The 26704-nt window shown below is 37.4% G+C and overlaps 1 long non-coding RNA gene across 1 annotated transcript in view; it reads right to left on the reverse strand.

The window, feature by feature from the left end:
• Nucleotides 1-26704, reverse strand: part of LOC128547888 (uncharacterized) — a 40824-nt gene that overhangs the window by 2791 nt on the left and 11329 nt on the right. Inside the window, exon 2 of the long non-coding RNA XR_008366745.1 lies at nucleotides 10465-10669. This is a non-coding gene — a long non-coding RNA (uncharacterized LOC128547888). The remainder of the gene's footprint in view (nucleotides 1-10464; nucleotides 10670-26704) is intronic.

Consider the following 26704-nt stretch of genomic DNA (forward strand, 5'->3'; position numbering starts at 1 on the left):
AAAATATGGCCTCTAGACAGGTCACAAGGTTTTTCTATTTTTCGACCTACTGACCTAGTTTTTGACCGCACATGACCCAGTTACAAACCTGACCTAGATATCATCAAGCTGAACATTCTCACTAATTTTCATGAAGATCCGTTGAGAAATATGGCCTCTAGAGAGGTCACAAGGTTTTTTCTATTTTTAGACCTACTGACCTAGTTTTTAACCCCACGTGACCCAGTTTCAAACTTGACTTAGATATCATCAAGGTGAACATTCTGACCAATAATCATGAAGATCTCATGAAAAATATGGCCTCTAGAGAGGTCACAAGGTTTTTCTATTTTTAGATCTACTGACCTAGTTTTTAACCCCACGTGACCCAGTTTCGAACTTGACCTAGATATCATCAAGGTGAACATTCTGACCAATTTTCATGAAGATCCATTGAAAGAAATCGCCTCTAGAGAGGTCACAAGGTTTTCCTATTTTTAGACCTACTGACCTAGTTTTTGACCGCACGTGACCCAGTTTCGAACTTAACCTAGATATCATCAAGGTGAACATTCTGACCAATTTTCATGAAGATCCACTGAGAAATATGGCCTCTAGAGAGGTCACAAGGTTTTTCTATTTTTAGATCTACTGACCTAGTTTTTGACCCCACATGACCCAGTTTCGAACTTGACCTAGATATCATCAAGGTAAACATTCTGACCAATTTTCATGAAGATCCATTGAGAAATATGGCCTCTAGAGAGGTCACAAGGTTTTTCTATTTTTAGATCTACTGACCTAGTTTTTGACCCCACATGACCCAGTTTCGAACTTGACCTAGATATCATCAAGGTGAACATTCTGACCAATTTTCATGAAGATCCATTGAGAAATATGGCCTCTAGAGAGGTCACAAGGTTTTTCTATTTTTAGACCTAATGACCTAGTTTTTGACCCTACGTGACCCAGTTTCAAACTTGACCTTGATATCATCAAGGTGAACATTCTGACCAATATTCATGAAGATCTCATGAAAAATATGGCCTCTAGAAAGGTCACAAGGTTTTTCTATTTTTAGACCTACTGACCTAGTTTTTGAACCCACGTGACCCAGTTTCGAACTTGACCTAGATATCATCAAGGTGAACATTCTGACCAATTTTCATGAAGATCTTATGAAATATTTGGCCTCTAGAGAGGTCACAAGGTTTTTCTATTTTTAGACCTACTGACCTAGTTTTTGATGGCACGTGACCCAGTTTCGAACTTTACCTAGATATCATCAAGATGAACATTCTGACCAACTTTCATAAAGATCCCATGAAAAATGTGACCTCTAGAGTGGTCACAAGCAAAAGTTTACGGACGCACGGACGGACGACGGACACCGCGCGATCACAAAAGCTCACCTTGTCACTTTGTGACAGGTGAGCTAAAAAGTTAGAGCCACTTTAGAGCAAAAGTTCTGAGCCACTTATATTTCTCTTAGTTGGCTGTCATACTGTGCGTAGGGAAATAAATGCTGTAAATAATTATATTAGGAATAACAAGTGAATGAAGTATTGCCATGCAATACAAAGTCCCCTACTGGAAGGCACCTAATTTTCTCTACTGCAGTATAGTATAATGAACTGATATCTGTCAATGATGTATAAACAATATTGTACTATATATACAGTATGCTATAAACAAAAGACTTGGATTAAAATTTGTATATATAAAACCCTATAGTTGTTTTCATATAGCATATTTGGCCGATTATCAAAAAGGTAACATTATTTATAGTAAAAAAAAAAAAAAATCATATAAGTCCACACAAAACTCTTTACCAGGTAGAGATCTATAAGTCAAAATACACCAACCAAAATATTGGATGTAACATTGCATGTTGTACCACAGAAAACTGGTGTCCATTTTTCCCTACGGTCTGTAATAAGTAAGTTACAATATAAGCTATTTATAGTAAAACAAGAGCTGTCTCCATAGGATGACACATGCCCCCGATGGCACTTTGAATGAATAGTTATGGCCGATGTTAGAGTTTAGGACCTTTGAGCTATGGACCTGGGTCTTGCGCGCGACACGTCGTCTTACTGTGGTACACATTCATGCCAAGTTATTTGAAAATCCATCCATCGATGACAAAAGATATGGACCGGACACGCCCATCAATGCACTATCCTTTAACGTCTAAGTGTGACCTTGACCTTTGAGCTATGGACCTGGGTCTTGCGCGCGACACGTCGTCTTACTGTGGTACACATTCATGCCAAGTTTTTTGAAAATCCATCCATCGATGACAAAGATATGGACCGGACACGCCCATCAATGCACTATCCTTTAACGTCTAAGTGTGACCTTGACCTTTGAGCTACGGACCTGGGTCTTGCGCGCGACACGTCGTCTTACTGTGGTACACATTCATGCCAAGTTATTTGAAAATCCATCCATCGATGACAAAGATATGGACCGGACACGCCCATCAATGCACTATCCTTTAACGTCTTAGTGTGACCTTGACCTTTGAGCTACGGACCTGGGTCTTGCGCGCGACACGTCGTCTTACTGTGGTACACATTCATGCCAAGTTATTTGAAAATCCATCCATCGATGACAAAGATATGGACCGGACACGAAAATTGCGGACAGACTGACAGACCGACAGACCGACAGACTGACAGACCGACAGATCGACAGACCGACAGATTGACAGACGGACAGACGGTTCAAAAACTATATGCCTCCCTTCGGGGGCATAACAAAGGGAAATAACTCTAAAAAAGCAAGAGTGCCTCATGGTGGTGAATATTTGTGCCAAGTTACATCAAAATCCCTCCATGCATAAAATAAAAATGCTCCGGACAAAGTCATTCTTGAATTTGGCATTTGACCTCTAAGCGTGACCTTGACCTTAGACCTAGGGACCTGGTTCTTGCGCACAACAATCTGTCTCATGATAGTGAACATTTATATCAAGTTACATCAAAATCCCTCCATGCATGAAGAAGAAGTTTTCCAGACAAAGTCATTCTTGTATCTGACCTTTGGCATCTGAGTGTGACCTTGACCTTCGACCTAGGGACCAGGTTCTTGTGCAAGACACTCCCTCTCATAGTGGTGAACATTTGTGCCAAGTAATATTCAAATCCTGTTTTGCATGACAAAGTTATACACCGGACAGGAAAAATGTCCCATAAACCTTTGATCTCAAAGTGTGACCTTGACCTTTAAGCTAGGGTTCCAGGTGTTGCGCATGACACGTCGTTTCATCATGGGGAACATTTATGCCAAGTAATATTAAAATCCCTTGATGGATGTCAGAGTTCTGGACCGGACAGGAAAAAAACCCTATTGACCATTGACCTCCAATTGTGACCTTGAACTTTGAGCTAGGGCTCAGGGTTTTGCGCACGACATATCACCTCATCATGGGGAACATTTGTGCCAAGTAATATTAAAATACCTTCATGGATGGCAGAGTTATGGTTCGGACACGAAACAGACCCTGTTCATGCCATGTTAACATCTGACTGCCAAGTGTGACCTTGACCTTTGAGGTAGGGGTCTGAAAGTTGTGCATGACATATCGTCTTATTATGAGGTACATTTGTGCCAAGTAATATTAAAATCCCTCAATGGATGGCAGAATTATGGACTGGTCAGGAAAAAAGCCCTGTTGACCTTTGACCTCCAATTGTGACCTTGACCTTTAAGCTACGGGTCCGGGTTTTGCGCAAGAAACGTCATCTCATCATGGGGAACATTTGTGCCAAGTAATATTAAAATCCCTTCATGGATGACAGAGTTATGGACCTGACACGGAATTGCAGACAGCGGAAAGACGAACGGAATGACGGACGGAAAAGCGCATTCCTATAGCCCCTGAAACTGGTTTTCAACCAGTAGGGGACTAATAACAAGGTGTATTAGATAACTGTAGATGTAAAAGCAATTTGTGCCCGGATACAAATGTCACAGAACATTTCCTTAGTTTTAGAATCATATCTATCCTTGAATTACCAATTTTCCAGGACTCATTAAACTTTCTGAAAGGAAATTTTTGAATTTTTGCTATTTTAGAAGGTCGAGTTGAACACTCATCTAAAGATTTTTTACAAGCCATGAAAGCAACTGATATTTTTCCAGTTTCTGAACATTTCAAAGAAATTAGCCAGGATACAAATTGAGTCTGCTGTGGTGTTGTTTTAACATCCAACGTTAAAATCTTTTAGGAAAACTGAGGAATTACAAAATTATCTAAAATATTTGCAAAAAGTAACAAAGTAATTTCTTTCGTACTAATTAAACATTTGTCATACAACTGCATGTCACAACAAGAGATCACAGAGTGATCTTGGCACCCACCAATGTGCCATTTTTGAGTGTTCCAAATTTCAAGACTTACTGACTAGCTCAAGGTCAAATTTCATTTCCGTACACAACACTGTGCATGTGGTCCAAATTCGAAAGCTAAGCTCTAGCTTGAGAAATGTGAAAGTAGGTCACTAGATCAATTTCAAGGACGAAATGTGAAAGTAGGTCACTAGGTCAAAATCAAGGTCAAATTACACTTCAGAACACAAATTTATGCATGTGGTCCAAATTTAAAGCCTGTACCTTCAAAAATGTGAAAGTAGGTCACTAGGTCAATGTCAAGGTCAAAGTTTGTTTTGGTACACAATCCTATGCATGTGGTCTAAATTTGAAGCCTGTGGCTACAGAAATGTGAAAGTAGGTCACTAGGTCAATCTTAAGGTCAAAGTTCATTTCGGTACACAAAACTATGCAAGTGGTCCAAATTTGAAGGCTGTAGCTTGAGAAATGTGAAAGTAGGTCACTAGGTCAAAATCAAGGTCATATTTTATTTCGGAACACAGAACTATGCAGGTGTTCCAAATTTGAAGCATGTACCTTCAAAAATGTGGAAGTAGGTCACTAGGTCAATGTAAAGGTCAAAGTTTGTTTCGGTACACAAAACTATGCATATGGTCCAAATTTGAAAGCTGTAGCTCAATTGAGAAATTTGAAAATAGGTCAGTAGGTCAAAATCAAGGTCAAATTCCATTTTGGAACACGAAATTATGCATGTGGTCCAAATTTGAAGCCTGTACCTTCAAAAATGTGAAAGTAGGTCACTAGGTCAATGTCAAAGTCAAAGTTTTTTTCAGTGCACAAAACTATGCATGTGGTCCAAATTTGAAGGCTGTAGCTACAGAAATGTGAAAGTAGGTCACTAGGTATAAGTCAAGGTCAACTCATGTCAAGGTTCATCTTACAACTCAAAACCATACATGTGGTCCAAATCTAAATGTTGTAGGTTATTGACAAGAAGATTTTAAAATCTTTTCCCTATATTAGTCTATATGAACCATGTGACCCCACAGGGCGGGGCCATATTTGACCCTAGGGGGATAATGTGAACAAACTTGGTAGAGAACCACTAGATGATGCTACATTACAAATGCCAAAGCCCTAGGCTTTGTGGTTTGGACAAGAAGATTTTCAAAGTTTTTCCCTATATAAGTCTATATAAACCATATGACCCCCAGGGCAGGGCCATATTTGACCCTAGGGAGATAATTTGAACAATCTTAGTAGAAGACCACTAGATGATGTCATATACAACATATCAAAGCCCTAGGCCCTGTGGTTTTGAACAAGAGGTTTTTCAAAGTTTTTCCCTATATAAGTCTATATAAACCATGTGACCCCCGAGGCGGGGCCATATTAGACCCCAAGGAAATAATTTGAATCATCTTGGTAGAGGACCACTAGATGATGCTTCATACCAAATATCAAAGCCCTAGGCTCTGTGGTTTTGGACAAGAAGATTTTCAAAGTTTTTCCCTATATAAATCTATGTAAATTATAGAAATAAACAAAGGGCCATAACTCACTAAAAAATTGTTGAACCAGTCTGATTTTCAGGGGGACACAACTAGGGTACCAATACATCATTCTGACAAAGTTTGGTCAAAATCCCCCCAGTAGTTTCTGAGGAGATGCGATAACGAGAAATTGTTAACGGACGGAAGGACGGACGGAAGGACGACGGACCACGGACGCAGAGTGATTTGAATAAACAAGAGATCACAGAGTGATCTTGGCGCCCACCAATGTGCCATTTTTGAGTGTTCCAAATTTCAAGACTTATTGACTAGCTCAAGGTCAAATTTCATTTCCATACACAACACAAATCTATGCATGTGGTCCAAATTTGAAGCCTGTACCTTCAAAAATGTGAAAGTAGGTCACTAGGTCAATGTCAAGGTCAAAATTTGTTTCGGTATACAAAACTATGCATGTGGTCCTAAATTTGAAGCCTGTAGCTACAGAAATGTGAAAGTAGGTCACTAGGTCAATCTTAAGGTCAAAGTTCATTTCGGTACATAAAACTATGCAAGTGATCCAAATTTGAAGGCTGTAGTTTGAGAAATGTAAAAGTAGGTCACTAGGTCAAAATCCAGGTCAAATTTTACTTCGGAATACAAAACTCTGCATGTGGTCAAAATTTGAAGCCTGTACCTTCAAAAATGTGAAAGTAGGTCACTAGGTCAATGTAAAGGTCAAAGTTTGTTTCAGTACACAAAACTATGCATGTGGTCCAAATTTGAAGGCTGTAGCTTGAGAAATGTAAAAGTAGGTCACTAGGTCATAATCAAGGTCAAATTTTATTTCGGAATACAAAACTGTGCATGTGGTCCAAATTTGAAGCCTGTACCTTAAAAATGTGAAAGTAGGTCACTAGGTCAATGTAAAGGTCAAAGGTCATTTCAGCACACAAAACTATGCAAGTGGTCCAAATTTGAAGGCTGTAGCTTGAGAAATGTAAAAGTAGGTCACTAGGTCAAAATCAAGGTCAAATTTTATTTCAGAATACAAAACTATACAAGTGGTCCAAATTTGAAGCCTGTACCTTCAAAAATGTGAAAGTAGGTCACTAGGTCAATGTCAAGGTCAAAGTTTTTTTCAGTACACAAAACTATGCATGTAGTCCAAATTTGAAGGCTGTAGCTTGAGAAATGTGAAAGTAGGTCACTAGGTCAAAATCAATGTCAAATTTCATTTTGAAACACAAAACTATGCATATGGTCCAAATTTGATGCCTGTACCTTCAAAAATGTGAAAGTAGGTCACTAGGTCAAAATAAGGTCAAAGTTTTTTCCAGTGCACAAAATTATGCATGTGGTCCAAATTTGAAGGCTGTAGCTACAGAAATGTGAAAGTAGGTCACTAGGTCAAAATCAAGGTCAACTCATGTCAAGGTTCATCTTGCCACTCAAAACCATACATGTGGTCCAAGTTTGAATGTTGTAGTTACTGACAAGAACATTTTAAAAGCTTTTCCCTATATAAGTCTATATGAACCATGTGACCCCCGGGGCGTGGCCATATTTAACCCTAGGAGGATAATTTGAACAAACTTGGTAGAGAACCACTAGATGATGCTACATTACAAGTATCAAAGCCCTAGGCTTTGCGGTTTGGACAAGAAAATTTTCAAAGTTTTTCCCTATAAAAGTCTATGTAAACCATATGACCCCCAGGGCGGGGCCATATTTGACCCTAGGGGGATAATTTGAACAATCTTAGTTGAAGACCACTAGATGATGTAACATACAAAATATCAAAGCCCTAGGCCCTGTGGTTTTGGACAAGAGGTCATTCAAAGTTTTTCCCTATATAAGTCTATATAAACCATGTGACCCCCAGGGCGGAGCCATATTTGACCCCAGAGAAATAATTTGAATCATCTTGGTAGAGGACCACTAGATGATGCTTCATACCAAATATCAAAGCCCTAGGCTCTGTGGTTTTGGACAAGAAGGTTTTCAAGGTTTTTCCCTATATAAATCTATATAAATTATAAAAATAAACAAAGGGCCATAACTCACTCATAAATTGTTGAACCAGTCTGATTTTCAGGGGGACACAACTAGGGTACCAATACATCATTCTGGCAAAGTTTGGTCAAAATCCCCCCAGTAGTTTCTGAGGAGATGCGATAACGAGAAATTGTTAACGGACGGACGGACGGACGGACGGACGGAATGACGGACGGACGGACCACGGACGCAGAGTGATTTTAATAGCCCACCATCTGATGATGGTGGGCTAAAAATACATGTTGATTTTTTTGTAAAAATCGCAACACATAAGGCATTAATTTTGGTGAATTCTCAGCAGACTTCAAACATACAAGTTGGTGTTTTGACAACTGATTAACTATCAATTCACACATTGTTACCCAATTATCTTTTCAAAGTGTCAACCAACATCAACAGTCAATTTGACAAATACACGCCTAGACCGGTTATCAATTTTATTCTCAACCAGAGCCTAGGTAAACACGTGTATCGAGAACCAATTCTTGGACCTCTAATTATATCATTACAGATAAAAACGAACGACTAAAAAAAACTATGCGCCACTTACTTTCGCCAGTTCGCAAAATTTAGCGCAAAATTCTTTAAATTATCGCAAATGGCAACACTGGCGATTGACAGCAGATGCCCTGACCTTGGCCTTTGGTCAATTTAACTTTTTTCAGGTTAATAAAATACTGATTTTGACTCCCTGAACATGCAACAAATGAGGAAGACAGCTATATATTTTGCAAAAGGTAACTGTTTCAAGTTTAAATATATCAATTCTAACATGACTGTAATGACAGTTTGAAACAGATCTACCAGTATACTTTCTTAAAACTCCATTGCACTTTTCCTAAGGAACATTCACTTTTGTTTCAGCTTGCAATATAGGCACCTTTTCCACCTAGTCTATCTACTGGTAGTAGTAACTAGATGTGTATCAATAGGCCACTGGCGCCCACTCTTACTCTCTCCCCACCACACCAGTGCCCCCCAATTCCTGTCACTGTACAGTCACATGTTAATTTTTCACAATACAAGACTTAACAAGAGGGCCATGATGGCCCTGTATCGCTCACCTGTTTAAATGGTTGCTATGAAGATTTGCATTTAAGTACGACCCAGGGTCATGATTTGAACAAACTTGGCAGAGATCCACTAGGCAATGCTACACACCAAATATCTAAGCTCTATGTCTTCTAGTTTATTTCTAGACATTTTTTGGAAGATTTTCTTATGTACAATCAAGTAACCCCTGTAGCGGGGCCAATTTGATGCCGAGCCAATTTGATGCCGGGAGTCATGATTTGAACAAAGTTTGTAGAAGTCTACTAGACAATGTTAAATATCAAATATCTAAGATCTAGGCCTTCTGGTTTATTTTTAGCAAATTTATGAAGATTTCCCTATGTACAATCAATTAACCCCTGGGGTGGGGTCAATTTTACCCTGGGGGGGGGGGGGGGTTCAAGATTTGAACAAATTTTGTAGAGGTCCACTAGGCAATGTTACATGTCAAATATCTAAGCTCTAGGCCTTCTCCTTTATTTTTAGAAAATTTTGAAGATTTTTCTATGTACAATCAAGTAACCCCTAGGGCAGGGTCAATTTTGACCCCGGGGGTTATGATTTGAACAAATTTGGCAATGTACATCTTAAATATCTAAGCTCTAGGCCTTCTGGTTTATTTTTAGAAAATTTTTGAAGATTTTCCTATGTAAAATCAAATGACTCCTGGGGCGGGGTTAATTTTGACCCCGGGGGTCATGATTTGAACAAATTTTGTAGAGGTCCACTAGGCAATGCTACATGTCAAATATCTAAGCCCTAGGCCTTCTGGTTTATTTTTTTTTTTAAATTTGAAGATTTTCCTATAGAAGTCTATGTAAAATCAAGTGACCCCTGGGACGGGGTCAATTTTGACCCCGGGGTCATGATTTGAACAATTTTAGCAGAGGTCCACCAGGCAATGCTACAAGTCAAATATCTAAGCTCTAAGCTTCTGGGTTTTGAGAAGATTTTTTAAGATTTTCCTATGTAAAATCATATGACCCCTCGAGTGGGATCAATTTTGACCCTGAGGTCATGATTTGAAAAAATTTGGTAGAGGTCCACTAGGCAATGCTTCACACCAAATATCTAAGCTCTTGGGCTTCTGGTTTTTGAGAAGATTTTTAAAGTTTTTCCTTTCGGTTGCCATGGCAACCAGAGTTCTTTGTGGAATTGAATTCTTTGAACAATTTTGAAAGGGGGCCACCCAAGGATCATTCAAGTGAAGTTTGGTGTAAATCTACCTAGTGGTTTTAGAGAAGATTTTTTTAGAAATTTTTGACGGTCACAAGACACACGACGCAAGTCGCACGCAGACATCAAGCGGTTACAAAAGCTTATGTATTACCATGAGTTGGGGTTGCAAGTCTAGGGGATGAGGATGTGCTTTGGATACTACTAAAAATACTAAAGAAACACAAGATGACCTTGCATTGAAAATTTAAATAGCTTTAGGTTATTCAACTTAGTGTCTGGGTACAGACTACTTTTCCCCAGTTCTACTGCTCTCCTCAAGAAAAATGATTATCCTTTCCCATCAATAACTAAAAAAGGTTCTTACCTCATATAGAAGTTAATTATCCTATGCAGCACATAACTCTCTTAGACGTTTTTTCACTTGACTAGTGTTTCCTGGTTTTCCACTTTATTCATGTCATATCCGTTTAGACTGGACATATACTTATTTCAATAACAGGCATTGTTGGGGGATTTTAATCTGCGTTCATGATCATCAATGCACCATTTTACTTCCTTGAAGATAATATCTGCCAAAACATAAAATATGTATAGTTTTAACTAGCTACAAATCTAAATACAAATAATACCTATCTGACAGGAGATTACTTATTTGATATATCTAGTTACAAAATTGTTCCCTTTAAAAGATAAATTTCCAAAACAAGATAAAAGGATTTTTAATTTCTTTGTAAAAACATATGCACTAGAGTTACAGGGCACCAATGGTATCTGTATAACTTGTGTTATTTTAACAGCAGATACAGGATGACACTAGATTATGAAATGATCAATAAGAGGGCCATATGCCTGGTCCTAGATCGCTCACCTTAGTGAATAATTTTGGTAGAGGGTCATACATGGAAAATATATCTGAAATTATTTGATATTGTGCCAGTGTTTTCTGACAAGATTTTTCTTAAAGGTATCCAATACATGCATACAGGAAATACTGTATACATATATGAAAAAGTTACTATAGCCTCTGGTGGCCTTATTTTGGGCAAACTGGAATTGTTTGAACAAACTTGGTATAGGGCTGTTGCAGAAATATTTCTGTGATATTGTTTAAAGTAGAAATCATAGAGACAAACATTAAGACCATGCTTTATGTCCGTAAGGCAGATCATTAAGTTTCTTTTTTCAATGATCTGACTTAGTGACCTAGTTTTTCACACAAGTGACCAAGTTATAAATTTGTACTAGACTTAAACAGTCAAACATTCTGACCAAGTATTATGAAGATCAAGTAGAAAGTGTTTAACAAAGTTTTCTTTCTATGATTTAACCAAGTGACCTAGTTATTGATCTCATGCACCTCACTTTTCAACCAGGCACAGTTTTATGATTACCAAGTAGAAAATGTGGCCTCTCGAGTGTTAGTTAAGTTTTTCTACGATTTGAGACCAAGTTGCAGACATCAAGTAACCCAGTTTACAACTTGAAATAGTTTCATAGAGACAAACATCCTGACTTTATGGTAATCAAAAAGAAATTGTGGCCTCTGGAGCGCTATTTAGAGGGTTTTTCTATGATCTGACCTACTGGCTTAGTTTAAGAACACAGGTAACCCAAATTCAAACTTGACCTAGATTTCACAGAGACAACTCTCTGACAATTTTGTATGAAAATCAAATGGAAAGTAGCTTTTAGAGTCTTAGTGATTATGATTTGACCTAGTGACCTAGTTTTTGACCTCAAGTAAACAAGTGTTTGAGGCTGACGACAAACATTCTGAAAAAGTACTGTGAAGATCAAATAGATCACAAAGTCTTTTTAAGATTGGGTCAAAACTGTGAAATCTAAAGTATTAACAGTCAAACTGTAGATGATGCATGATACACACTGATGACGCATGATGACAGACCAGGAACGCAGGATGTTCGCAGTAGCTTTCCTTGAGTACTTTGTGCTCATGTGAGCTAAAAATCAGCATTTTGTATCATACTTTAAAACTAGAGAGGGACTCTTATTTTGGTAAAACAAGGGTACAGAATAGACCTGTTTACACTATTTATACTGTAATTAGTAAGATTAATATCCTGACATAGTCTATAACTCACAAGATAATAAACAGGTCAACAATAACATTTTTTGCAAACAAAAAAGCATGTTTTCTTACACTTCTTCTATCATTGGTATGATACAAAAAAACTTTAAAGGTCATCCATGAGATTTTACTGACAGATAAAATGACAGAAACTCTTCATCCATTTTTAGCAGTAATTTTGTACTAGAGCATCGAGAAATGGAGAAACACTTTATTAAAGATACCTGAAAACTGTACAACTAAATTACCAATTACAGGAAAACCCCATATTAAGACCACCTCTAAATAAAGACCACCTCACTAAAAAGACCATTCTTCCAAATGGACTTTTTCTTCCATACTTCAATGGTCACAAACCACTTTGAAAAGACCATCCTGCTATTCATTAATAATCTGTTTTCAGTCCCAAATAACCCCTTACCTCAATTACTCTAATAAGACCACTTACCACAAAAATAAACTTTAACCTTAACAAGAGCTGTCAGTAGGCTAAAAACCAGAATACAGTATTCTAATTAAAACATCCCTATTTCCTAGAAACCTTATTATGGAGCATAGCCAAAAGAAACAAAGTCCATGTGAAAACAATACTTCCTGTTTGTGTTCAATCAAGCAAATAAACCCTGAACTGAGACTGAAATTAAGACCATATTTGATGCTGCCTTTCAAGAGAAATGCTTTAATCATGCTGAACATGATTTAATCATGCTTGACAGACTGATTAAATTGTGTCTTTCTGTCATTATCTGAGCCACGCCATGAGAAAACCAACATAGTGCGTTTGCGACCAGCATGGATCCAGACCAGCCTGCGCATCCACGCAGTCTGGTCAGGATCCATGCTGTTCGCTTTTAAAGCCTATTGGAATTGGAGAAACTGTTAGCGAACAGCATGGATCCTGACCAGACTGCACGGATGCGCAGGCTGGTCTGGATCCATGCTGGTCGCAAAGCCACTATGTTGGTTTTCTCATGGCGCGGCTCATCTTTTTATATTAAAGTACCCCTTTTAATGGTATAGTCCAAATTGAAAGTTCATTATAATGGTACAGTCCAAATTGAAAGTTCATTATAGAAATTTAGCAGGGTAAGGGTTAAATGATAGACAAATTCAATACAAAATCCTCTTGACTAATTCAAGAGCAATATCTTGTACTAATAAAGTAATAATTCCAATGACATGTACACAGATAATATGAAATTTAAAGGCAGAAACAAACAAAATTTCAAAAGAGCACCTTTCAATACTTTTTTTTTTAAAAATAAAAGAGGCTTTTTCTTTATAACTTCCCTAGAAAATCTTAGAGGAATGGAATGAAGTCTCAATAGTGTCTCTAACTTTGGATAATGTGAGATAAAATGAATTATGCTGGCATTGGTTGGTGCCCAGTCTTGTCATTATAAAAGTTAAAACCCACATATATGATAGAGCTAAATCACCACCACAATATACCAGACCAATTACAGCAAAGTGCCTGATATATATGTATGTATATATACTCAAAGTATAGTGAGAAAAATATTCCAGAAATATGTGAAAACAGAATTCAAAACAGTTTCAGGACTGTTACATGCACTACTGTGTCATCCTGTATAGCAGGTAACAGATAGGTTACTTTTTCTGCACATTGATATAACATGGACAAGACTGGAACTGACAAACAAACTGAACTATTGTGTAAAGAGGGCTTAGATAAGTTTCTTTAAATACACCATATACATTTTTATATTCTAATAGGCCAAGTATGTGAGATATCCTTAAAGTGAAATTTATAACCAACTTGTATATCATATTATATTGTGACTATTTAAAAAAGATAAAATCTATGACTTAAAACAGAATAATTCTAGTGTTCATTTAATAAAACAATGAAATTTCTGTAACTTAATGAACATGTCCCAAACTTTGTATCATTTTCCCTTTTTCTTAAAAAAAAATAACCACCGATCCAGGAAGTTTATTTGTTCTGCATTCAATCAAACACTGACTGGGTGTGGTGTGCCTGAAACTGAGATTATATATGATGCTGTCATTCCTGCCATTCAGTGGCAATTGTAGTTAGACTTTCGATCAGGAGGTGCCAGGTTCAAATCCTGTGCTAGGTTTATGTTCTCCAAGTTGACTGTCTGCACTTGTCCTATGTCAAAGGTCATTTAACCTCCATCTCTGACTCATGTACCAGTAAACACTGTTAAAACTGATCAACATAATTTTATTAATAAAATAATGTTGAAAGAAGAAAAAAACTGCATAAAATCCATCAAATCAAACATTAATTATCATTGATGGCGACTTACAGTGGTCTATAAAGTTACAGTCATTAGTCAAGTGGTTCACAAACAATGGACTTCGACTCAGTCATACAACAATGATATATCACGGAAATAATAATATATATAAGCACTTCGACACTTCATTGTTCTCGCATTTCCTCACCTAAAAGTTATGAATCAGAAGTCCATTGCCCCCGCCTTTTTCCCCCGGTGCATGAGAAAAGATAGATCAATTTAAACAAGTTGATTTAAGATGCCTGGACAGTAACTGAACTTCAGGAGAAATCAATACCTATAAATTTTCTAATATTTTTTCCAAAGTGATCAGATAAAACACAAAACTTGACATTTTGTTCAAAGGAGAAAACTCTTTTTCATGTTAAAAATAACACCGTATGATAAATGTTTAAGTATACAATAATCTGTTGTTGATTTATCTCAACAAGGAAGTTACCAGACTATTCAGTTAATGAATATATCTTATATAAAAATTCCCAAAAGGAGATTCAACAAGCCAAGATATAAATATCCTTATCGTGAGATATATCTGCCCATCCTCTCCTTTCCCAAGCATCAATCGATCAAATCTTACCAAACTGTTTTTACATATTACTTATCATTAAATCATTATTTTGTTCCAAAGTGAGTGAACAGGAGTTGTTAGGATACCATACAGTTTATTAATGAGGATGGAACAGTTCACTTTTTCCATATCTGGCAGGAGGCGGGGGTGATTTTGTTTGTTTTGGGTTTAACGCCGTTTTTCAACAGTATTTCAGTCATATAATGGCGAGCAGTTAACCTAACCGTGTTCCTGGATTCTGTACCAGTACAAACCTGTTCTCCGCAAGTAACTGCCAACTTCCCCACATGAATCAGAGGTGGAGGACTAATGATTTCAGACACAATGTCGTTTATCAAATAGTCACAGAGAACATACGCCCCGCCCGAGGATCGAACTCATGACCCCGCAATCCGTAGACCAACACTCTACCTACTGAGCTAAGCGGGCGGGCTGGAGGCGGGGGTGAGTTTTGGGTGGGGGTGGTGGGGCTGCGGGGGGGGAGAGAGAGAGAATCATGCTGTACTGGTTGAATAGGAGAAAATTCACACAAAAACAAGAGTGCATGATTGTCACAATATACGCCCGTCACAGCAAATTTCTTTACTCTAGCACCTGTATTTGCAGATGGAATTTTAATTTTGTGGTTGTTTAGTAATCATTGTAATTCTTTTGTTTTTCTAAGTCCACAAAAAAACTCCTTACCAGGTAGAGATACCTTAAAATACACCTAAAATTGGAAAGTAACATCTATGTTGTACAACAGAAAAGTGGTCTTGGTTTTTCCCTACGATCAATTATAAAAAACCGAAAAAAAATCGAAAAAAAAATTATAAGTCCACACAAAAATCCTTACCAGATAGAGATTGGTCAAAATACACATCAAAACTGGATGTAACATGCATGTTGTACTACAGAAAAGTGGTCTTGATTTTTCCCTACGACTTGTAATGAAAAAGTTACAATATAAGCTATTTATAGTAACAGCAAAGGGAAGTAATTCAAAAGAAGGGACCAGTGCACGACTCTCCGTCTCATGATGGTGTACAACTATGCCAAGTTACATCAAAATCCCTCCATGCATGAAGTAGAAATGCTCCGGACAAAGCCATTCTTGTATCTGACCTTTGGCCTCTAAGTGTGACCTTGACCTTAGACCTAGGGACCTGGTTCTTGCGCATGACACTCTGTCTCATGCTTGTGAACATTTGTGCCAAGTTGTATCAAAATCCCTCAATGCATGAAGAAGAAATGCTCTGGACAAAGTTTTCATTCTTGTATCCTTGACCTCTAAGTGTGACCTTGACCTTACCCCTAGGGACCTGGTTCTTGTGCAAGACACTCCGTCTCATGATGGTGAACAATTGTGCCAAGCTACATCAAAGTCCTTTCATGCATGAAGAAGATATGCTCCGGACAAAGTTTTCATTCTTGTATCCTTTGACCTCTAAGTGTGACCTTGACCTTAGACCTAGGGACCTGGTTCTTGCACATGACACTCCCTCTCATTATGGTGAACAACTGTGCCAAGCTACATCAAAATCCTTCCATGCATGAAGAAGATATGCTCCGGACAAAGACATTCTTGAATTTTTCATTCTTGTATCCTTTGGCCTCTAAGTGTGACCTTGACCTTAGACCTAGGGACCTGGTTTTTGCGCATGACACTCCGTCTCATGATGATGAACAATTGTGCCAACTTTCATCAAAATCCCTCCATGCATGAAGAAGATATGCTCCGGACAAAGTCATTATTGAATTTGACCTTTGACCTCTAAGTGTGACCTTGACCTTAGACCTAGGGACCTGGTTCTTGCGCACGACACTCCGTCTCATGATGGTGAACAACTGTGCCAAGTTTCATCAAAATCCCTCCATGCATGTAGAACACATGCTCCGGACAAGGTCTGTTGACGCCGCATGCCCGCCCGCCCGCCCGCCCATCCGCCCGGGGCGTTCCCATAATACGTTCCGTTTTTCAAACGGGCGTATATTAAGATACACCAAAAAATGACTTATTAATTATCAAACTGCTTACAAATGATAACGTCTGTAAGTTCCTAATGAAGTCAGCTGCTGAAAGTACCTTTATAATGGTCATCAGAAAAGAAAACAGCATTTCAAATATGGCAGCCAATTAACCAGTTCAATTCAATTTCATACAAATGATTAACCGGTTTCAAAATTCTGAAATCGTCCCAGCCCTAGTAATTGGTGTGAAAGGGAGACAGGAAGGAGGGGGATACTATGAAACAATATCATGTAATTGGTGTGAAAGGGTGAGTGGAAGGAGGGGGATATTATTAAACAATATCATGTAATTGGGGTGAAAGGGTGAGTGGAAGGAGGGGGATATTATTAAACAATATCATGTAATTGGTGTGAAAGGATGAGTGGAAGGAGGGGGATACTATGAAACAATATCATGTAATTGGTGTGAAAGGGTGAGTGGAAGGAGGGGGATACTATGAAACAATATCATGTAATTGGTGTGAAACGGTGAGTGGAAGGAGGGGGATACTATGAAACAATATCATGTAATTGGTGTGAAAGGGTGAGTGGAAGGAGGGGGACACTATTAAACAATATCCTGTAATTGGGGTGAAAGGGTGTGAGGAAGGAGGGGGACACTATGAAACAATATCATGTAACTGGTGTGAAAGGGTGAGTGGAAGGAGGGGGACACTATGAAACAATATCATGTAATTGGTGTGAAAGGGAGATGGGAAGGAGGGGGATACTATGAAACAATATCATGTAATTGGTGTGAAAGGGTGAGTGGAAGGAGGGGGACACTATGAAACAATATCCTGTAATTGGTGTGAAAGGGTGAGAGGAAGGAGGGGGACACTATGAAACAATATCATGTAATTGGGGTGAAAGGGTGAGTGGAAGGAGGGGGACACTATTAAACAATATCATGTAATTGGTGAGGAAAGGTGAGTGGAAGTAGGGGGACACTATTAAAGATTATCATGTAATTGGTGTGAAAGGGTGAGTGGAAGGAGGGGGACACTATTAAACAATATCATGTAATTGCTGTGAAAAGCTGAGTGGAAGGAGGGGGATACTATGAAACAATATCATGTAATTGGGGTGAAAGGGTGAGGGGAAGGAGGGGGATACTATGAAACAATATCATGTAATTGGGGTGAAAGGGTGAGGGGAAGGAGGGGGACACTATTAAACAATATCATGTAATTGGGGTAAAAGGGTGAGTGGAAGGAGGGGGATACTATTAAACAATATCATGTAATTGGGGTAAAAAGGTGAGTGGAAGGAGGGGGACACCATTAAACAATATCATGTAATTGGTGTGAAAGGGTGAGTGGAAGTAGGGGGACACTATTAAACAATATCATGTAATTGGTGTGAAAGGGTGAGTGGATGTAGGGGGACATTATTAAACAATATCATGTAATTGGGGTGAAAGGGTGAGTGGAAGGAGGGGGACACTATGAAACAATATCATGTAATTGGGGTAAAAGGGTGAGTGGAAGGAAGGGGACACTATGAAACAATATCATGTAATTGGGGTAAAAGGGTGAGTGGAAGGAGGGGGACACTATTAAACAATATCATGTAATTGGGGTGAAAGGATGAGAGGAAGGAGGGGGATACTGTGAAACAATATCATGTAACTGGTGTGAAAGGGTGAGTGGAAGGAGGGGGACACTATTAAACAATATCATGTAATTGGGGTGAAAGGGTGAGTGGAAGGAGGGGGACACTATGAAACAATATCATGTAATTGGTGTGAAAGGGTGAGAGGAAGGAGGGGATCATGTCATTGGTGAGAAAGGATGAGAGAAAGGAGGGGGATACTATGAAACAATATCATGTAATTGGTGTGAAAGGGTGAGTGGAAGGAGGGGGACACTATTAAACAATATCATGTAATTGGGGTGAAAGGGTGAGTGGAAGGAGGGGGGGATACTATGAAACAATATCCTGTAATTGGGGTGAAAGGGTGTGAGGAAGGAGGGGGATACTATGAAACAATATCATGTAATTGGGGTGAAAGGGTGAGTGGAAGGAGGGGGGACACTATGCAGGGCTTTTTCACCCTATCTCACTGGGCCAATTTTCGGCCCCATTCCCAATGCCAAATATGCTCCATTTTTCCCAATCTGGAGCAAAAAATTCCCAATCTAATGAAATATTTCCCAAGTGAAATCAGTTATTTTCTGTTTTTCAAAGATAATTCTTTCACAGTTAGTTTTGTTTGCCAAGGAAATCAAACAAAATGTTGGAAAAACCAACTCGTTTCTATTTTTAGTAACATGACCGTCTGCAACTCGGCAAAAATTAAATACAAGATTTTGCTGAAGAAATGTATGATTTGTGTGCAAAAACCTCCCATAATGCATAAAAACATAAATATTAATTGAATAAAGTACCCAAAACATGTTGACAGGTTGATCATATAGGAATAAGGTCAGTAATTCGGTCAAAAATGTGCTTCCGTGGTGTAGTCGAAAGAAGTCCATAATAAATAGATCCTAATTTTCCCATTTTTGGCGCAAATTCGTGTAGAACGAGTGCTTTAATCACCATTTTTCACTACTAGAATACATTCTGCATGAAATGAGACGGTTTTCATGTTCATACACCCCATATGGCAAGTTTTGCAGATCGAAACCGGAAGTAGGTGTTTATTGCGCGGACGAGAGCAAATATGCGCCATTTTTAGGGTAGCAGACCACAAATGACTGGCAATTCACTAGGAACTATATAACCCCCTATTTTCTTTTCATTTTTTCGTTAATTTGTGATAGAACTTCCATGAAAAATAGGTGTAGGTAAAAGTGATGTTCTCTAAAGATACGTAAAGATGACCTGAAGTTGTCGTTTTTTATATGAAACAAAGAAGGATTTGAATTACTGACCTTTAACCTATAAGAGCTGAAATAAGACTTTCTCGAAACACATCGCAATTAGTCTTAATAGTCATAGATCGGTTGTATATGATATAAAAGGGTATTTCCAATGCAAAATAATAGTGAAATTTGAAAAATTTTGAATTTTGACCATATTTTGAGTAGATGCGCCTATTCAGCAGTGATTTCTGGGATTAAAAAGCCAATATTTTGTCTCCAGAATGTCAGAAAATACACAAAATGCATCCTTCTGGGTCTTATTCGTGATGGAATGAATGATATTTCAGAATCCAAGTGAAAAATAATGCAAACGAGTGAAACTTTTACCACAATATACAATAAAAGGACCATAGGGCCAAAATTTAGCCCAGTAAATTGGTAGGGGGTGCCTTCTATTAAATGTCTATATTTCTCTAAAATCTCGAAATTTCACAATGAAACTTGGCAATATGTTTGGTATTACATCTTTCTTGAAAATAGAAATGAAAATTGTGTGATATTTGATAAGAAACATTTCTAATAATAAGGAATAAGGTCAGTAATTCGGTCGAAAATGTGCTTCCGTGGTGTAGTCGAAATTAGTCCATAATAAATAGATCCTAATTTTCCCATTTTTTGCGCAAATTCGTGTAGAACGAGTGCTTTAATCACCATTTTTCACTACTAGAATACATTCTGCATGAAATGAGACGGTTTTCATGTTCATACACCCCACATGGCAAGTTTTGCAGATCGAAACCGGAAGTAGGTGTTTACTGCGCGGACGAGAGCAAATATGCGCCATTTTTAGGGTAGCAGACCACAACTGACTGGCATTTCACTAGGAACTACATAGATCCTAATTTTCCCATTTTTTGCGCAAATTCGTGTAGAACGAGTGCTTTAATCACCATTTTTCACTACTAGAATACATTCTGCATGAAATGAGACGGTTTTCATGTTCATACAACCCACATGGCAAGTTTTGCAGATCGAAACCGGAAGTAGGTGTTTACTGCGCGGACGAGAGCAAATATGCGCCATTTTTAGGGTAGCAGACCACAACTGACTGGCATTTCACTAGGAACTACATAACCCCCTATTTTCTTTTCATTTTTTCATTAATTTGTGATAGAACTTCCATGAAAAATAGGTGTAGGTGAAAGTGATGTTCTCTAAAGATACGTAAAGACGACCTGAAGTTGTCGTTTTTTATATGAAACAAAGAAGGATTTGAATTACTGACCTATACTATACCATTAAAATTAATTGTCACATATTTTCGCGACCCAGTTTTTACACTCGAACATACACACACTTTGCCATTCTACTATTTGGATAATTTCAGTAATAACTTCGGTGAAAACATACTGTAAACAAAAGTTTAAACATGACAAATGAAGAGTTACTGTATTTTTTGGCAATATTGGAAAACAATCATGAAAAAATAAATTCTCAAAATTTCACAAGTCTACCTGTCCAGTAAAATTTGAAACTGAATATTTTAACTAATATATATTAATTAAAAACTTACTTGATTTGTCAACATATTTTCCCAAATTTGACAATTTACCGCATTAAGAATTCCCAATATGACCAGAGGCCTTTTTCCCAAAACCCCTAGAAAAAGTCCTGCTATGAAACAATATCATGTAATTGGGGTGAAAGGGTGAGTGGAAGGAGGGGGACACTATGAAACAATATCATGTAATTGGGGTGAAAGGGTGAGAGGAAGGAAGGGGACACTATGAAACAATATCATGTAATTGGGGTGAAAGGGTGAGAGGAAGGAGAGGGACACTATGAAACAATATCATGTAATTGGGGTGAAAGGGTGAGAGGAAGGAGGGGGACACTATGAAACAATATCATGTAATTGGGGTGAAAGGGTGAGAGGAAGGAGGGGGACACTATGAAACAATATCATGTAATTGGGGTGAAAGGGTGAGTGGAAGGAGGGGGACACTATGAAACAATATCATGAAATTGGTGTGAAAGGGTGAGAGGAAGGAGGGGGATACTATGAAACAATATCATGTCAACAGGGTGGATTTAAGGGAAAGTGGAAGAAGAGGGATACTTTTTTATCATACTATGAAACAGTATTGTGTAAATGGGGTGAAAGGGGAGTGCAATGAGGGGGATACTATAAAACAATATCTGTAAATGGGATGAAATTTTAAGTGCAAGGAAACAACAACATGTAAATGAGTTGAGCTAAAAGAGGGAGTGCAAAAAGGGTGAATCACTAAGGAACATCAGCAAAGACAGGGTATTTTTTTTTACTATCAAATGGAGGTTTTGTATCTGAGGAAAGAAAGAGTGAGGTGGAGCAATATCAAGACAGGACAAACAAATGTGCGAGTACAAGTACAGACGGATGTACAGCAATTTGTATTTTCATTATAGATTAAGTCTTGCTCTGATTATACTGGGAGGTGCTCAACATAACAAAATATCAAATTAAGGATGTAAGATAATTTTTTACCAACAGGGTGTAATAAACTGATCAAATTTCATTTTGCTTTACTTGTGGAATTAGGATATCTTTCAGTTTATTGCATATTCTTCCCCTGGTTTTTGTACTTAACGTAAGAATTCAAACCAAAAACTTTAAATTATTTAAAGTATTTTTCCTATACAGGAAGAAAATCTTTATCGTATGTAATTAATTGGTCAAGACAAGGAAATGATATAATCCTATTCACAGAATTTGCATAATTTTGCAACTTTTTTTCTTTCTTTCTGACAGAAGGAAGTATAAAAACAGGATATAGTACACCCAGCTTCAAACTTATTAGTTTTCCTTCTTTCCAACTGACTTGTTTCTTTATATTTAATGCTATTTTGTCTGCAGCATTTTCAGTAATGGCAGTCAGTTAACCTACACAATGCTCTTCAATTCTGAACTAGTACCAACTTGTTCTCAAATAACTGACAACTGCACCAAATGAATCATATGTGGAGGACGAATGACCAAAAACCTAATGTCCTATATCAAATCAATAAGAAGAACACTGGTCTTGTCTTGGAATCTTCATGACCTCTCTACTACAGCCTTGTGCTTTATGTAATTAGATATCTAGGCAGACGTTTTTTGACCTGAGAAATGAAGGTGCTGTATAAGCCTAGAATATCCTTCATAATATGAAACCAAGGATTGCTTTTAGTAAAAGCGTATGTCTCCCTATATGCCCCCAAACTCCAACGCAGTGATCTCCTTTGCCGCTTCACTCACTGATCACTGCCAACACAACATTCACCTGACCATTGTTCATCACGTGATGATCGGTTTTAAAATAAACTTATACGTTGATATAATAGAAATCTACCAAACTAGAATCTGACAATAACATATCTTGGCCAGTAAGAAAATTTTGAAAAGCCTGTATCTGTTTCGGCTTGGGGTCAATGACAGCATAATTATCTTGAACGGCATCAAAGATTAACGTCGACATACTCGTTTGTTTACTTTCAGTTTTGTTTCAGGATACTTAGCGGTCTTGTAAATAATTACCCTTTTTCAATCACAATCGTTATTTTTTTTTCATTATGGGACATTCGCCTGTGCTAAAAGAAGTGTAAACTCCGAAAACATTGGGGTAAAATTAACTAAATAATTATATAATTAAAAGAAGTCAACTTAGCTGAATTTTAGCTAAAAACATTGTGTTGGCAGTGATCAATGAGCGAAGCGGCAAGGGAGATCACTGCGTTGGAGTTTGATATGCCCCATATGGAAAAGTGACTTTATATGCAATATCCAGCAGGTGTTTGGAGATAAACAAAAAGAAAACTTAAAGCATACCATGTTAGTGATTTAAGTTCAGTTTTTTTGAATGGCCGAGATAGTGTTTGAAAGCATATGCAACAAAAATTAAACAGAACTGTTTGTATACATGATGCCTGTCATACAATTATGTTTCACAGGTTAGAAAGGCCACAAACAATAAATGAAAAAAAGTTGTTCAAAATTATGCTTTCAGAAAACTGATGGGGCTGTAAAATTGCTATGCTATGGTTATGCAGGGAAAATGGTATCTATAAAACATTAAATATGCGGTTTCTATGTAAACCAACATCAGGCGCATAGCTGACCATACGCAAATACGTTGTTGCGTAATGGAATTTTGACAGTTTAATTTTTTTTTTCTTTTGTTAATTAGCTGTCCCCAATTGGACCGAATAAAATTACAGTACTGTAGCAGAAATGCAGACTTTTATTGTTCGATTTACAGTCCAATAATCATAGTCGTCTCCATTCAAATGCTACTTTACTTTATGTTTGTATAAGGTTTTTTATCCTGTTAAGTACACAGTGTAGTGACATATTTTAATATTGATTGAAACCTCAATGCATGTAACATGATCTTTTTGATCATCCACTTGCTGTCATTTTTTCCAGCCATGCATTTAGTAAATTAACCTGCCCTGAACATAAAACTTGCAAATTAATCATATAAAAGAGTGAAGATACAGTTAATGATACCTACTTTCAAGGTATAGTAGCAGTAATGAGATCATATCATGATGCAAAAGACAAGTGTGAAATTTGAAAGCATTTGGCCTAGTAGTTTCTGTGAAACCTGTTTACAAGAAAAACTTTAACCTGAAATTCTAAGTTAACAAGAGCTGTCCGTAAGACAGCCAAGCTCGACTATTCGAAATATTGTCACAGAAGCAGGAAATTATTACCCAAAATGTTAAATATCAAAAGAGTTTTAAGTTCGAAAGGGGACATAATTTGACCAAAATACATATCAGAGTTATGGGACTTGGTGCTATCAACAAGTTTTATAACCCCAAAGAAACATGTTAAGTTTCAATTCAATATCTGCATTAGTTTTGGGGATAGTAACTTGCATGTAAAACTTTAACCAGAATTTTCTAAGTCCAAAAGGGGGCATAATTTGCTCAAAATACATGTTAAGAGTTATGGAACTTGACCCAGTGAGGTTGGTAATTGACCTAGAAAAAGAATAAATAAGTTTCAAAGCTATATGCCTTTTGGTAATAGCTGTATATACTTGCACGCAAAACTTTAACCAGGATTTTCTAAGTCCAAAAGGGGGCATAATTTGCCCAAAATACATGTCAGAGTTATAGGACTTGGTGCTATCAACTAGTTTCATAACCCCGAAGACACATGTGAAGTTTCAATTTAATATCTGTAGTAGTTTTGGAGATAGTTACTTGCATGTAAAACTTTTACCAGGATTTTCAACTTTTACCAGGATTTTCTAAGTCCAAAAGGGGGCATAATTTGGCCAAAATACATGTCAGAGTTATGGGACTTGACCCAGTGAGGTAGGTAATTGATCTAGAAAAAGAAAAAATAAGTTTCAAATCTATATGCCTTTTAGTAATAGCTGTATGTACTTGCACGCAAAACTTTAACCAGAATTTTCTAAGTCAAAAAGGGGACATAATTTGGCCAAAATAAAGGTCAGAGTTATGGGACTTGGTGCTATAAACTAGTTTTATAACCCCGAAGACACATGTGAAGTTTCAATTCAATATCTGCATTAGATTTGGAGATAGTAACTTGCATGTAAAACTTTAACCAGAATTTTCTTAGTCCAAAAGGGGGCATAATTTGGCCAAAATACATGTCAGAGTTATGGGACTTGACCCAGTGAGGTAGGTAATTGATCTAGAAAAAGAAAAAATAAGTTTTAAATCTATATGCCTTTTAGTAATAGCTGTATGTACTTGCACGCAAAACTTTAACCAGAATTTTCTAAGTCCAAAAGGGGGCATAATTTAACCAAAATGAAGGTCAGAGTTATGGGACTTGGTGCTATCAACTAGTTTTATAACCCCGAAGACACATGTGAAGTTTCAATTCAATATCTGCATTAGTTTTGGAGATAGTAACTTGCATGTAAAACTTTAACCAGAATTTTCTAAGTCCAAAAGGGGGCATAATTTGCTCAAAATACATGTTAGAGTTATGGAACTTGACCCAGTGAGGTTGGTAATTGACCTAGAAAAAGAATAAATAAGTTTCGAAGCTATATGCCTTTAAATGATAGCTGTATGTACTTGCATGCAAAAACTTAACCAAGGTGTGATGCCGACGCCGACGCCAGGGTGAGTAGAATAGCTAGACTATTCTTAGAATAGTCGAGCTAAAAATGGGCAAAATTTTGACAAACTAAAACCTAGAACTATGTAACTTGGGAGGTGATCTCATGATAACAAAGGCCTGTGTGAAGTATGAAAGTATTTTACCAAGTAGTTTCTGAGATCTGCTTACAGGCAAAACTTAAACCAGAAATTCTAAGTTAAAAGGGGACATAATTTGAGCAAAATAAAAGCTAGTTATGTAACTTGTCTGACTTGGAAAGTCATCTAATGATGCCAAAGATATGTGTGAAGTTTGAAAGCATTCGGCCAAGTAGTTGTTGAAAAACCTGCTTAGATGCAAAACTTTTGTGATGCGAACTCTGACGAAAGGGTGATTACAAGAGCTTTACTGTTTGAAAAATTTCATTTCGTCAAGCTAAAAATCTTTAAAGTTGATGCTATGTAGTTGCCAAAGACAAAGACTCTGGAGTAAAGCCCCCTACCCTCTCCCTTAAGTTACTTTACCCATCATACCTTATGACCTAACAAAATGTGTCAACTAAACAAAGTGACCTCTAAAATATACCTTCTAACTGTGTCATTAAACAGTCGGCTATAAATAAAAGTAGGGCCATAATTCCAGGATTACAGGAAGAACTCCTTTAGGGTTTTGTTTTTGATCCTGTTTAAAGCAATATGAAACCACCAACCATCTAATCTGACAAATATAATACTTAATATAATACTTATAA

Source organism: Mercenaria mercenaria, chromosome 13 (assembly GCF_021730395.1).
Source record: "Mercenaria mercenaria strain notata chromosome 13, MADL_Memer_1, whole genome shotgun sequence".
NCBI classification, from domain to species: domain Eukaryota; kingdom Metazoa; phylum Mollusca; class Bivalvia; order Venerida; family Veneridae; genus Mercenaria; species Mercenaria mercenaria.